At 42.4% G+C, this 15,831-nt stretch overlaps 1 long non-coding RNA gene across 2 annotated transcripts in view; it reads right to left on the bottom strand.

Moving 5' to 3' along the window:
• Window positions 1-5,612, bottom strand: part of LOC138735857 (uncharacterized) — a 40,778-nt gene extending 35,166 nt beyond the window's left edge. Inside the window, exons 1-2 of one of the 2 annotated variants that reach the window (XR_011339968.1) lie at window positions 5,296-5,612; window positions 2,236-3,001 (exon numbers count right to left, since the gene is read on the bottom strand). This is a non-coding gene — a long non-coding RNA (uncharacterized lncRNA). Of the gene's footprint in view, window positions 1-2,235; window positions 3,002-5,295 lie in introns of those variants that run through there. The other variant, XR_011339969.1, reaches the window with a different exon arrangement.
• Between the last annotated feature and the right edge of the window lie 10,219 nt (window positions 5,613-15,831).

Genomic DNA, 15,831 nt, shown 5'->3' with positions numbered 1-15,831 from the left:
TAGTGTCTTACATGTAGGGGTAAGTGGTCCAACACTCTCCTGACTTGTTCCTTGTACTGAAAATCAACCAAACTACAAAGGTTGGAAATCAGCAGGAAAAAAAGAAAATGAAGGTCATTTAGTGGGTCACGCAGCATCTGTGGAGGGAGAAACTGCTGATGTTTTAAGTCCAGGACCCTTCATCAATTCTGACTATGTGTTCTGACAAAACGTTAACTCTGTTTTTCTCTCCAAAATGCAGCCTGACCTGCTGTGTGTTTCCGGCATTTTCTCTTTATATTTGTACCTTGTGGTAGTTTCTTCTCAGCAGCCATCAGACTCATGCTGCCCTTGCTTTGTACGAACTGATCTTTCTTCATCATTACTCTACACCAGTGGTTTTGAAATGTTTTCTTTCCACTCTCATATCACATTTAGTAATCCCTTACTAATCACAGAGCACCTATGGCATAGGGAATACTTAAGATGGTATGCGAGTAGAAAGAAAAAGTTTGAAAACTACTGTACTTGAATTCTCATTCTTCTACTTTATATGGATAACTATAAGATTGAAAGAAAGCAGAGGAGATTTACAAGGATGTTGCCGGGACTTGAGGAACTGAGTTACAAGGAAAGGTTACACAAGACTTTATTACCTCACCGTTTCTTGTGACTTCAGTACTTTAGTGGGTACTTCATTGAAAGTTTCTGGTCAATTGTAACCACCTCCTTGAATATGGTGAGTTGAATGACATGACTTGGTTTTGGATTTAATCTGCAACACTCATTAGATTGATCATTTTAAGATAATTTTCATTTGAATATTATGTGGCGAAGCCACTGTCAACCTTTTTTTGGCTTAGGACTCTGCTCAAAGTTTATGGGCTGTCTTCTCTGTGAAGCAGGCAAGTTTAGTTGGTTTCTTCTGTACTTCTCTCTTACCGACTAAATAAAAAACGTAAAGAAAAATTTAAGATTTAAGTCCATGCCCCCCCCCCCCCCCCACTAAATGTACTGTAGCCTCCATTGCAAATGGCTGATGTAGAATACATTAAGTCGCTGTGACTTGGGAAATTCAGGGTTGAGATTCACAGGAGTTCAATGTGAGCAATTCTGGTTGCCTCATTAAAGGAAGGCTTTGAAAATGGTGCACAAGAGATTTACCAGGCTATTCCCTGGATTGGAGGGTATGAACAAGAAGGAGAGGTTGGAGACTTGATAGAAGTTTATAAAATGATGATAGGCATAGATTTTTATGAACAAAATTGGTGGCGCTGCTGGAGCTGGTGTGGTCCTGGGAGAGCAGTGAGCAGAGAAATAGCACTGCTGTAAAGGGTTCAACCGCCTGGTCCTAATGCCAGTGGCTCCATAGAGGCTTTAAATGGCCTGTTAAAGGAGCCGATAGTGTTTAAAAAAAAATCCTACAACCTCAGAGATCTGTGCCCAAGATGGTGTACCTATGCTGGGCAGCTTACAACATGGGTTTGCAGAGACTGGGGGAGCAGCAGACTGGTGCAGGGTGCCAAAAATGGGGAGAACCCCTCCCTTCCTGTTGAAAAGAAGCAAGAGAGGATAACCCTACAGGATGGTGACCATGGCAGCAGACCAGTGAGGGGCTCAGCATCTGAGGGACCCATACAGGCTGCGGATGACTCGAGGTCGAAGGACCAATGTGGGCCGCAGGCTGGTGGTAATTGGCTCATGGGAACCAGGTAAGAACTGTGTTAGTTCTGGATAGGATGAGTGGCGGTATGTGCGTTGTAAACTGAGTGAAAATTTGTCATAAAAAATATGCCATAGGATTACTTAAGATGGTATGTGAGTGAGGGAGAAAAGGTTGAGAGGAGGGTTACATATTTCACTCTGGAGTCTATCATTTTGAAGAAGAAGGCGGCGTGCAGCGGTCAGGTACGGCGAGCCAAACCAAGCTTCATAGCTTAAGCAATTTCTTCAAGCAGATTGGACAATTAACATACGCTTTGACAAGACCACATGTAGGTACATGGAAAGAAATGAACACAACCTACATAAAATCCTAGAAAAGCAGGTGAGGGCAAATAAATAATCTGCCTCAGGAGGCCCTTAATAATGACTTCAGAGTCATCCCATCAGCAATTTTTTAACCCAGAGGCAATCACTAAAGTTTAACTATTTGATAGACCTTTGTGGAACCCTGGTTAGAACTTGATACAGGATTCCTTGATTTGCAAAGCACTTGTATTTTGTAATGAAAAAAAAAACAAGCGGTGCACAAGATTGTCAAGTCAAATCAAGCCAAGTCAAGGTTATTGCCATCTGATTGCACAAGTACAACTTGACAAAACAGCGATCTACTGTCCTCCGTGCAAAACACACAGGCACACAACCACACATAACATATCAACTGACAAACAATACATATGATGGACAAGTATTCATATATAAACTTTTAAAAATTAGTATTTTTTTTGTCTATATGAGCAACTTCAATGGTTAGTGTGAGCAGTTCCTTTGGTCATTCAGCATTCTCTCTGTCCAAGGGAAGAAGCTGGAGGAGCCTGGTAGAGCTGGTGGGAGTAGCAGAAAGATGTGTGTGGGTTGGAAGGGATCCTCAACAATTTTACGCATCCTCTTCAGACAACGATCCCAGTAGATCATGTCAATGGGGGAGGAGGAAGACACCAGTGATCCTCTCTGCCGCTCTTAAGGTCCTGTGGATTGACCGCCGATCCATTTCTCTGCACCACACTGTGATGCAGCCTGCCAGGACACTCTCGACACAGCTCCTGTAGAGGTTGACACTGGGTCGGAGTCAAGGGGGGGGGTGCATCAGCAGGCATTTCCCCCCACAAATCAGGTTCTGTGTGCCCCAAAATGAGGTGCTGAGCTCCCCCCATTAGGTCGCAGCCATCCCTGGCCATCAGACCTGCCCCACTCCCTTCTGCATCAATAGGAATGTAGTGGAGATCTTTTATTCAGATCAGAGGTCTGTGACCAGTGGTGTGCCGAAGGGATCAGTGTTGGCCCCAGTCCTGTTTGCTACCTGTATTAATGACATAGATGGCAATGTTATCAGCATGGTTAGTAAGTTTACATGGTGTAGTAGATCATGAATAAAGTTATCTGATATTACAACAGGATCGAGACAAATTGAGAAAGTAGGCCGAGGAATGGCAGATGGAGTTTAACTTGGACAAAGGCAAGATGTTACACAATAGTGGGTCAAACCAGGGCTGGACTGACACAGTGAAGAGTAGGGCCTTGGAAAGAGACTTGAGAGCAGAGATACACAGTTCCATGCAAGTGGTGAAACAACCAAGGTGATAAAGAAGACATTTGGTACATTTGCCTTCACCGATCAGGGCATTGAGTACACGAATAGGAACACAATGTTACAAGTGTAAAAGCTATTGCTGCATCCACACTAGAAGAACTGTGTGCAGTTTTAGTCCTCCAGCCTTAGGAGATATCATTGAGCTGGAAAGGGAGCAGTTAAGATTTACAAGAATTCTTCAAAGATGGGTGAGCTGGAATTATAAAGAAAGACTGGATAGGCTGGCAATTTTCTTCCTGGAGAGTAGGAGTGTTGATGGGCTACGTTAGAGAGGATTATAAAATTATAAGGGGCATAGATAAAGTCAATGGTCACAGTCATCTCCCCAAGGTAGGAGAATCAAGAATGAGAGGGTATACGTTTGTGAGAAGGTGAAGATTTACAAGGGACCTTTGGGATACATTATTCACACACAGAGTGCTTATTATGTGGAATAAGTTGTCACAGGAAGTGGTGGAAGCAGATACAATTATGATGTTTGAAAGACTTTTAGACAGGAATGTAGTTAGTAAAGATTTAGAGGGATATGGACTGAATGCAGGTAAATCAAGTTCAAGCTTATTATCATATCAACTGATTATACAAGTGCTGTTCTTCTTTGGCTTGGCTTCGCGGACGAAGATTTATGGAGGGGGTAAATGTCCACGTCAGCTGCAGGCTCGTTTGTGGCTGACAAGTATGACCTGATGAAATAGCGATCCCTGGACTTCGGTGCAAAAACTGCAAACACACAACTAGACATAATGTACATACAGACAAATGATACACATGTTGTACATATATACATATATAAAATAAATAAATATTGTTTAATAAATAGTAGAGTTATGGAGGGTTTGTATGAGCAATTCACTCAGCATTCTCACTGCCCATGGGAAGATGTTCCTCAGCCTGGTGGTGCTGGCTCTGATACGCTTGAATCTCTTTCCTTATGGGAGTGGCTGAAAGATGCTGTGTGTGGGGTGGTAGGGGTCCTTGATGATTTTCCGCACTCTCTTCAAACAACGATCTGGTAGATCACATCGATAAAACTATTTAGGGAGACATCTTGGATGGCATGGATGATTTGGGCCAAATAGCTTTTTCTATGCTGTACAGCATCGATGACTTCATGACTTGAGAGCAAAGCGAACCTTGAAAACAAAAATGGGTAGCTTTGCCTGTACCTGCACCCTGTCGGTATTCAGCAGATCTTTCAGTTAGTGCAACGCCTCACTGCAACCTAGCCAATGAAATTGCAGCTGATGGTTTACAAAGTTTATACCTCCTGTAATGAAAAGGGTTCTACTGCGAGCAGGCTAACAGGTAATCTCTAATATAAACTCAGCCATGTAAAGTGGTCACCAAGTAAACTTGCAGGTGCTGGGGTCTAGTGCAGTACACAAACATGCCAGAGAAACTCAGCAGGTCACAGTCAATGTTCTGGGCATGTGCCTCAAGAAGTTTATAAAGTTGAACCGTACATGGAACGCCACAGAGAGGTCCTACCGTGGACCTCCACCCCATAAAATGATAGAATGAGAAGACGAAATGATCTGACCCAATGGGTCAAAGTAGATGACACAATTTTCTTGTTTATTTTCATTGTGTGATGACATTGTTTAATGGGTTTAATGTATTGTATATGTTGAACGTTTAGTGGGTGGGGAGGGGGGTTGGAAGGAGGGAGGGAAGGGAGGGGGGGAAAGGGGAGAAAATGACACTGTGTATATTCAAGAGGGAAATGTTTATGTGTATTTTGGTCAATATGGTGCATATTGTGAAAAATAAAAAAATTTTAAAAATAAGTTTATAAAGTTTTAGAAGGCATTGATTGGCAAGACGGTCAGAGCCATTTTTCCCAGGTTGGAAATGTTAAATACTAGACTTAGGTTTAAAGCGAAGGATGAAAAGTTTGAAGGAGATTTGTGAAGCAAGTATTTTACACAGAGAGTGTCCTGGAATGGGCTGCCGGGACAAGATTCATGTAATAGTACAGAACATGTAACATTAAATAAAATTACCTTCTTTTCTTGCCGTAAAGTAGACAAAGAGTCTCCATTAGTGTTGCCTGGCGCCCCTTACAGTAATGGAGAAGAGAAGCAAAAGATAGGTGGTAGAAGCAGATACAAAAGCAAAGTTTAAGAAATATTTAGGCAAGAAATGGAGGGAAATGAATCTTGTGCAATCAAACAGAATTAATTTGTATCGACACCATGGGCAGACATCAATGGCTGAAGGCTTTGTTCCTGTGCTGTCCTATGCACCAAGACTAGCTGTGCCTCTTGTCAATTTGTTCCAGTACAGTTACAACACTGATAGCTACTAACCAAGTGAAAATTGTCCTGGGTACATCCTATTCATCGATGACAGAACAAACCTAACACTGTTAGTTGTGCAATCAATCTCCTCTCAATCATCTCAGCAAAGTGGTGGAAACCATCAGCAATACCGTACTGACTCACCAATAACAGTGGACAATGAAGATTTTGCTTCCTGAACACTTTTGGTTGAAATTTATGGATTTTGGGCTGCTAAAGATGAAAATCACCTTCAAATGTTCCTATCACATACTGTTTTTAAAAAAAAAACCATATTTTTGTGATTTCCTGTCATATTTTAGGTTTACTTCAAGCATTCAAAACCATCATGTACAAACATGTCATTGATGGTCTTCCAGCAGTTCTGGATGTTGCACTCCGAGTGAGTCCCTGGAACAGCCTGTCACACTGAGGTCATGGAAGAACCATGACAAGGAACTTGCATCATTGTTTTGGGTCAGAATCCTTCGTTCAGACTGTGAGGGCTCTGGGGAAGCATAATGGGGACAGGGGTTGGATAGGGGCTAGCAGTGGATTGATGATCCAGGGAGGGGTGAAGGATAATGGACAGAGGCAATGGATTGGCAGATGCCAGAGAATGGGGAAGAGAGAGAAAGATGAGAAACAAAGGGGTGAGTATACTTAAATGAATTAAAATTAACAATATTCAATAAATAATAAATACAATAGTACATTTCCAATGAAAACAGGCTTCTATCACAAATCATTGCTTCTTGTGTTAAATGTATATAGATAATTAAGTTTAATTGATATAAATCCTGTGTTATGGAAAGAGGAGTTGAGCTCAACACCTGTTCAACTCCTTCTGTGCCACACAGTTAAATGATTCTGGAATGAACAGACTGATGGATCTGGTTCTCTGGGAGTGAAGGTGTTTTGGTTCTACGGGGAGAGTGCTGAAGATGAATTTGAAGGAATTAAAAAAGTTTAAGATCGATGGATCTGAAGGATAAATGCATACCCAATGTGAATGAACGGCTCTGGTTTTGGTTCAAACTGGTCAAGCCAACGCAGGAATGATGTAACTGATTACTCCATGCCAGTACAGTGTGGGTCATAACTGCCATCCCCTGACAGACAATTGGATACCTGTATGACTGTAATAACCCATAGCACATACATATTGAAGATAATAATGATGGGTCTATTGTCATGTACATTATATAATGTAAAGGACGGCAAGGTTCAGTAAGCGGCTAGCGCAGTGGTTCTCAACCTTTTTTGTTCCACTCAGATTCCACTTTAAATAATCCCTATGTCATCGGTGCTCTGTGATTAGTAAGGGATTGCTTAAGGTGGTATGTGAGTGGGAAGGGAAGGTTGAGAATCACTGCTTTAGACATAATTATTACTGAAATATTTTGCTTGAGAAAAATTGTCATTGGCTCATTTCCTTTGGAGGTATGGAACCGTGCACATAATGAGTTAATTAGGTACGATTAAAACAGTGGTTTTCAAACTTTTTCTTTCCATCCACATACCACCTTAAGCAATCCCTTACTAATCACAGAGCACCGATGGCATAGGGAATACTTAAAGTGGTATGTGAGTGGAAAGAAAACAAGTTGAGAACCATTGGGTTAGCTCAATGCTATTACACCGCCAACGACTGGGGTTTGAATCCAGCGCTGTCTGTAAGGAGTTTGTACATTCTCCCCGTGTCTACATGGATTTCCTCAGGGTGTTCCGGTTTCCTTTCATCTTTCAAAACGTACAAGGGTTGTAGGTTTATTGAGTATCATTGGGTGGCATGGGCTTGTGGGCCAGAAGGGCCTGTACAGTCCTGTTCATCTAAAATTCTTGCATGCTACAGCTAAACAGGTACTTCAGAAAAAAACACACACAAACAACAATAATATACTTAATTAAATTAAAAAGAGTCAATAAATAGAAAAAGGATAGATTAAAAATCTTCAATAAATAAGATGGTACATTTTCAACTAAAAAAAGACTCTATCACAAATTATTGCATCTTGAGTAAAAATGTGGATTGAGAATTAATTTTAATTGATATTAATCCTGTGATTTGGAGAGTTGAACAGGATAGAGTAAGATGGTTGAGCTCACTTCTCACAAGTTGACGTGTGATCAGGGGATTGGAAGGCTCAACAGGAGTGAACAAAGAAAGCCTTTCAGTGCCGTCCAATAGCCGGTGCTCGCCTGACCTGGATACAGTGTCATTGTATGAGATAGGCTCCAAGGTGTCTGTTCCTGCAGTGCTGCAGCCAGGATGATCTCTGCTTCATCAGAGTCTCTGCTTAGTTTCCAGCAGCCTTTAAAATCCCAATTGAAGTTTGCAATCAGAAGTCATGAAATGACGATAATTGAACAGTGAAACAGTTGGGTTGTTTTGTCTATTGATGCCCTCTCACGGTCTCCCAACACCTGGGACTGACTCAAAATGGGACTAGCCCAAATGGCAGCTTGGTCGGCATGGAGAGGTGGTCTGAAGGGCCTGTTCCATGCTCGGAGTTACAATAAGTAGCATGCTCATCGACACAGCGTTGCTCCAAAGGGTTCAACTGCCCGGTCCTAATGCCATGGCTTTGTGCAGGAATTAATCAGCCTGTTATAGGAGTCAACGGTGTTTTTAAACAAAAATCCAGCCACCTTGGGGTCTGTGCTTCAGCTGGAGGCGTCTGTGCTCAGCAGTGGCCATGAGGGGTTGCAGATCTCAGGGGAACAGCGAACAGAAGTGGGGCACCAGAAACAGGGAGAACAGCCTCTGTTGTGAAGGAGAAGCAGAGGAGACAACCTTAAAGATGGTGACTATGGCAGCAGACCAGCAAGGGGCTCAGTGGCTGAGGGACCACACAGGCTGCTGGAGGCCAGCTCATGGGAACCAAGTATCGGAACCGGAGGTTGAGAGGGTGCAGAGGGTAAATAGGGCTCCTGAAAGCCCTTGGGTGCTGAAGGCTCAGGTTGCTGATGGCTGCAGAGGCCATGGGAGCACTGGAGGTCAATCCACGGACACTCGGTGAATCTGAAGGCACTCTTTTTTGCTTCTATTTCTCTTGATTTGTAAGGGGCGCCAGGCAACACAAATGTCAACTCTGCCTTACGGCAAGCATAAGGCAATTTTGTTCACTGTTGCATTTTGTACTATTACATGACAATAAAGGAATCGAATCATTTGTTAAAAAAGATCAGAGAGATAGGACTGATAAGCAGGTTACACTGACTGAATGATAAATAGCCTCGGGGATCCATGACAGATCAACAAATGTGCTGAGAGCTCAGAATGGAAAGCTAAACTTATGATCACATATTATCAGATTTTGCACACAGACCAGCGAACAGACAAGCCTACACAAAAGCTCCTTTTGCAACACCCAGGAACGCATGTGTGGAAATCCCCAGCCTGGATCATATAATTCCTCAGGTGAAAAAAAAAACAACCATCAGCCTAAAAATCGCACAGCTTTCACCGCACAAAATCAGTCCAACCGAATGAAGAATCTGGCTGTAAATCAAGCTTTGCCTCCACCTTCCTGCCTCCCCCTAGTAACCTTTCACCCCTTCGGTTATCGAGAATCCATCTCCCTCTGCCTTAAGGATTCTTGTTTCCTAATTGGATGCCAGGATTTGAGTGGGTGCTGAGGGGAAGAAGAGTTCCCGAAGGGCCTCAGGCGCTGAAGGATTCCTGAAGGTTTGGATGTGGAGCTGTGGCTGCAGAGGCTGTAGGAGCGCTGGAGGCAAATCCACAGTCACAGTGTCTCCAAAGGGACTACCTTTTGCTTCTCTTTCTCCTATTAGAGGTGCCAGGCAATGTATATGGTAACTTTTTGCCAGAAGGTATGCAAATGTTGGTACATCATTTTTTAAATAGATTTTTACACATACAGCATGATTTAACAGGTCCTTTTGACCCACAAGCTCTTCTCACCCAATCACACCCAATTGACCTACAACCCTGGTACATTTTTGTAGGGTACGAGGAAACCAGCGCACCCGGGGAAAACCCACGCAGACACAGGGAGAACCTACAAAGTCCTTATAGATAGCACGGGACTCGAACCCTGGTCTGGTCCCATTCACTGGCGCTGTAAAAGATTTACACTAACCACTATGTTGGCCATGATACATTTTTAATGTATTGTTATGTGACAATAAAAGGAACCTTTGAACTTTTGAAATCCATTGAGAAAGAGTTCCGACCTATCTCTGCTTCAGAGGGTAACCCCCTTATTGTTTAACAGGGTCCCTTTGTTCTAGAACAGTCATTCTCAACCTGATCAGCTATGACCTTCTTCTGCTCAAAGTTTATGGGTCACCTTCCCTGTGAAGCAGTAAAATTTTGGTTTATTCCGTACTTTTTTCCTTGTGACTACATAAAAAGCATAAATATATTACGAAGGTGAAAAGAAAATAAGGCTTTTACTTATACGTGCAGGAGATTCACCAGGATGTTGCCTGGATTGAAGAGCTTAAGTTTTCCAGAACAGATAATTATAGAACTAAAGGGCACTGGTTCAAGGTGTGAGGAGAGAGAATCAAGGGGATGTAAGGGGCAATCTTTTCACTCATCCATATCTGGAATGAGCTGGCAGAGGAAGATGTAGAAGCAGATACAATTTTGACATTCAAAAGACATTTGGACTGATATAGGGATAGGAAGGGCTGAGGATATGAACCAAATTTAGGCAAATGGAACTGGTTCAGAATGCTGGTTTTTTGTTGTATATCTTCCACAGGAAAAAGATTATATCTTTCCCTTTCATAATCCTATACACCTCTATCAGGTCATCTTGAAGCCTCCTTCGCTGCAGGGATAAAAAGCCTGGCCTATCCAGTCTTCCTAACAACCATTTCAGGCAACACCCTGATGAATAAAGTACTTAGGTGCATGCACCCTAATTCTTTAAGAAGCATGATCTCATTTCAGTTCCCTGCCCCATTCACCTGCTGACATGCCTGCCATGGTCTCATGCACTGCCAGACTGAGACACCACCTCAACTCCATCTGGGCACCCTCCAACTGAATGGCATTAAAATGGACTTCTCCAGTTTCCATTAACTCCTACCCCAGTCTCTCCCCTCTCGCTATTTCTCCTTTCCTCTAGCGCTCTTTCTCTCTCTCTCCCCTTGTATCCTTTCCTCCAGCTCTGCATTCAGAGCCACCACCCCTCCCCAATCAATTCTCGCCCATCCTCTCCTGCCCTATCATCTTTTGTCTGTTGGTCTATGCTCTTTCCCTGCTCTTTCTTTCCTTTTTTCCCAGCCTTTCTGCTCATACCTTGAAGAAGGGCTCAGGTCTGAAATGTTGGTTAACAATAGATCTTTGCCTCCTATGGTCACTGCAATTTGTGTTTACTACAATAACAGCATTTGCAGACTTTCTTGTTTCACTCCTGCATTGTAATCTCTTTACTTTTGTATTTACATCTCTCCTCACGAAAGGTGGAAAGAGGGAGGCGGTATAGTAGGGGACTGGGTAGTTAATCAGGAAGTGAGAAGGCTGAGTGTTTGTGATGAGTGATGAGAGTTTGAGTGATAAACATCGCAGTTGTCTGAACCCAAAATGAGTGTGGATCAAAGCTGGGTGGAGAAGCAGATCGTGCTGTCGCACTGCTCGATTATGGCAGGTTCAGTCTTGTCGATCATTCCAGACACCTTGGCTTTAGGATTATCTCACCATTTTCTACTAGTATTCTCACTTTCCTCATGTTGTCAGGTATACAAGGCTTCTGGCCACCATCCTGACGACTTTCTACTTGAGCTCTATTGAGAGCGTCCTGGCCAGCTGCACCAGGGTTGCTCTAGACCAGGGTTTCCCAACCAGGGGTGTTCGCACCCTTGGGGGTGCGAGATAGCATTCCAGAGGGTGCAAGATAACATTTCAGTTTTTTTTATAAATCCATACTCCTTCAATTTGGATGTCAGATGATGAAGAGCTGAAGGAAGATCTTATTGAAATGCGCACAAATCGTGTTCTTGAAATGCAGTTTGAAAGCAAAACTTTGGAACAATATTGGTGTTCGGCAATGGACACGTTTCCAAGACTTTATGAAAAAGCACAACTGTGCTCATCCCATTAGCGACGACATACTTATGCGAGTCTGGATTTAGGGCCCTTTTGTCAATCAAGACAAAATCTAGAAATCACTTGGGTGAACAGGCAGACGAGCAGGTTGGTATCAGCAACAAGGTGCCACGTTTAGAAAAATTCTTAAGCAATAAACAGGAACAAAAGAGTCATTAAATTTAAATTGGTTTCTGAACATTTGAACATTAGTTCTTTAATTTTTTTAAAGAAATTTCATGCATGGATGAAAATTTAATTTTTTTGTAGGGTTTATGCAACTTTTAATTTGTTGTAATATTTTTTCTTTTCCATACGTTTCATTTTTGTTTATATATTATTAAAAATTGATTATACAAATTTGTTTTGGTCACCTTCACCTTTATTCTTAAATAAATTATTACTTTAAGGGGTGCGAGAACATATTAAAACTTTTTAGGGGTGTGGGGCATAAAAATGGTTGGGAACCACTGCTCTAGACCATTAGATCCGAGGTCAATTCACAGGATCACAAGAGCAGCCTCCCTTCCACCACCTCCCCCCATCGCTGATGACCCTTAGCACGTCACTCACGGTATCTTTCAGTATCAGATCCAGAACAATGAGGCTAAAGAATAGCTTCTTCTCATGGGCAGTGGGACTGGTGAATGACTGAGGAACTGCTAACATGAACCACCTATGACTCTATCATTTATTTTACAATAATATTTATTTTAATAGATGTGGTGTTGACATTGGAACTTTTGTCCACTCCATCTGGCTATGTACAAAGGTGAGACCCTTCTGGGAAGACCTGGGGGATATTTTGAAAAAAAAATACCAAAATGGATTTTTCACAGGATCTGGAATTATACCTTCTTGGAAATATTGGGGACGTGAGTTTTAGATTAACCAAAGATTAAATTCAGTATGTGACAGTAGTCAGGAAGTGCACTGTGGTTTCGTGGAAGCCCAGCTCCCAACTAAATATTACATGATGGAATATGGAAATACAGAGTTGCATTCCCCTGGAGAAAATCACAAATAATCTAAGGAAGAAACACAACACATTCATTAGAGTGTGGCAACGTTACTTGAAATATATTGGCACACAGATTGATAAGACCCCCCCCCTTCAAATTAGGGGTACAATAGCAATCCATCCTAGCAGGGAAACAAAAGTGACCGAGAAAGTGGAACGTGGAGCAGGCGATGTGTTTTTTTAAGTTTAGTTTCAATTTTTTTTTCCCTTTAGCCTTTGTTATTTAGCCATCCTGGTTGTTTTTTTTTTACGAGGTTTTATAGGGTTCAATGACCCCACTGGAATTTGTATTTGTACAATTTAATTGACTTTTTTTTAGTCGGGTAAGGGTGGGGTGAATAAACAAAGACTCTGTATATTGAATGAATGTTGGAAGTTTGTTTGAATTTTGCGAGTCTATGAAAATCAAAATAAAATATATATTTAAATTATTTTAATATTTATAGATGCATACTGTGCATATGTATCATTTGTCTATATGTGTGTTTTCATTGTGCCAAGGACAGGAGAACACCGTTTCGTCAGGTTGTACTGGTACAATCAGATGATAAATAAACTTGAACCTGTGTACAATGGAGTTGATTGTACTTCCTGAGAACAAATTAATGCAGGGGAAGCACGGTGATTTGCTTGGCAGGTGACTCAGACAAAAACGGGTTGCTCTGAGATCCAGATCTGAGCCTGTTTGTGATAGGATTGCTGCTAAATTAGAACACGCCTCTGAGATGACAGTGTAATGGTGTAATGGTGAGGCTGCACTGCCTGATATTTACCTCCTGCCTCTGCAACCATGCCTTCCCGCCCATTCTTTCATTCAGATGCCTGCCATCATTTTTCCATATCTTGATAAATGTTGGTTAGGTATTTTTACCTTTGCTATATAAAGTACACTGTTTGACCTGCTGATTTTCCCCAGATTTGTGACTACTTTAATCATGGTGTAAATATATTTTCATGTTTTACCTCTGCCGGATATGCTGCCTTTGAGGTCAGCAAGCGAAACAGGGTTTCACCTCAATTTCTTGCCATTCTTTGGCTTGGCTTCGCGGACGAAGATTTATGGAGGGGGTAAAAAGTCCACGTCAGCTGCAGGCTCGTTTGTGGCTGACAAGTCCGATGCGGGACAGGCAGACACGATTGCAGCGGTTGCAGGGGAAAATTGGTGGGTTGGGGTTGGGTGTTGGGTTTTTCCTCCTTTGCCTTTTGTCAGTGAGGTGGGCTCTGCGGTCTTCTTCAAAGGAGGTTGCTGCCCGCCAAACTGTGAGGCGCCAAGATGCACGGTTTGAGGCATTATCAGCCCACTGGCGGTGGTCAATGTGGCAGGCACCAAGAGATTTCTTTAGGCAGTCCTTGTACCTTTTCTTTGGTGCACCTCTGTCACGGTGGCCAGTGGAGAGCTCGCCATATAACACGATCTTGGGAAGGCGATGGTCCTCCATTCTGGAGACGTGACCCATCCAGCGCAGCTGGATCTTCAGCAGCGTGGACTCGATGCTGTCGACCTCAGCCATCTCGAGTACTTCGACGTTAGGGATGTAAGCGCTCCAATGGATGTTGAGGATGGAGCGGAGACAACGCTGGTGGAAGCGTTCTAGGAGCCGTAGGTGGTGCCGGTAGAGGACCCATGATTCGGAGCCGAACAGGAGTGTGGGTATGACAACGGCTCTGTATACGCTTATCTTTGTGAGGTTTTTCAGTTGGTTGTTTTTCCAGACTCTTTTGTGTAGTCTTCCAAAGGCGCTATTTGCCTTGGCGAGTCTGTTGTCTATCTCATTGTCGATCCTTGCATCTGATGAAATGGTGCAGCCGAGATAGGTAAACTGGTTGACCGTTTTGAGTTTTGTGTGCCCGATGGAGATGTGGGGGGGCTGGTAATCATGGTGGGGAGCTGGCTGATGGAGGACCTCAGTTTTCTTGCCATTACTTGCAACAGAAATGGGGAGAACACCTCCCCCACACCCCCCAACCCTGTTAAGAAGGAGAAGCGGAGGAGATGACCCCAAGGTCAGTGGCCATGGTGGTGGACCAGTGAGGGGCTCAGTGGTTTAAGGACACACACAGGTGGTGAGCTGCCGGCGACTTCTGGGTGAGGAACCCATAGAGGCCATGGGCTGCTGGCGACGAGGTCAAAAGACTCATATCAGGCTGTGGACTGCTGGAGACTGGCTCACGAGAATGAGGTATTGAAACCGGGATTCAAGAGGGTGCTGAGGGCAATGGGGGATCCCAAAGGGCCCTGGATGCTGCAGGCTTCCTCATCGTGTCAGATGTTTGGATCTGGGCTTGGGTTGTATTTTTTAATAATTTTTATTTTTCACACTGTGAACCATAACAACCAAAATATATACAAATGTTTCTCATTAAATATACACAGTGGCATTTTCTCCCTTTTTTTCTCCCCTACCCTCCCTCCCCCCTTCTCACCCCCCTCCAAAACCAATAAATATTCGACATATACAATACAATAAACACAATGTCATCACACAATGAAAAATAAACAAAAAAATGTGTCATCTACTTTTACACACTGGATCAAGTTGTTTTGTCTTCTTATCATTTTAGGAGGTGGAGGTCCGAGGAAAGCCCTCTCTGTTGTGTTCCATGAACGGTTCCCAAATTAATTCAAATAATGTGACTTTATTTTTTAAATTATATGTTATTTTTTCCAATGGAATACATTTATTCATTTCCATGTACCATTGCTGTATTCTCAGGCTCTCTTCCATTTTCCAAGTTGACATTATACATTTTTTTGCTACTGTTAAGGCTATCATAATAAATCTTTTTTGTGCTTTATCCAATTTGAGGCCTAATTCCTTATTTCTTATATTACTTAGAAGAAAGATCTCTGGATTTTTTGGTATGTTATTTTTTTTTGTGATTTTATTTAATTCCTGATTTTTCCACTTTCTCACATGCCCAAATTGCATGTACTGTTGCTCCCATTTCCTTCTTACAGCAAAAACATTTATCTCATAAAATGGATCCCATTTTTTAAAACTTTTGGGGCGTGATATATAACCTGTGTAATCAATTATACTGTATCATGCGTAACCTTGTGTTTATTATATTCTTCATAGTTCCAGAACATAACTTTTCCCATGTTTCATTTTTTATCTTTTTAAATCCTTTTCCTACTTTTGTTTAGGTTTATAGCTTATTTCATCGTTTTCCT

The sequence above is a fragment of the Narcine bancroftii genome, chromosome 6, assembly GCF_036971445.1.
Source record: "Narcine bancroftii isolate sNarBan1 chromosome 6, sNarBan1.hap1, whole genome shotgun sequence".
Lineage (NCBI taxonomy): Eukaryota > Metazoa > Chordata > Chondrichthyes > Torpediniformes > Narcinidae > Narcine > Narcine bancroftii.
The sequence above is the reverse complement of the archived record's forward strand: the minus strand, read 5'-3'. Positions and strand labels throughout refer to the sequence as shown.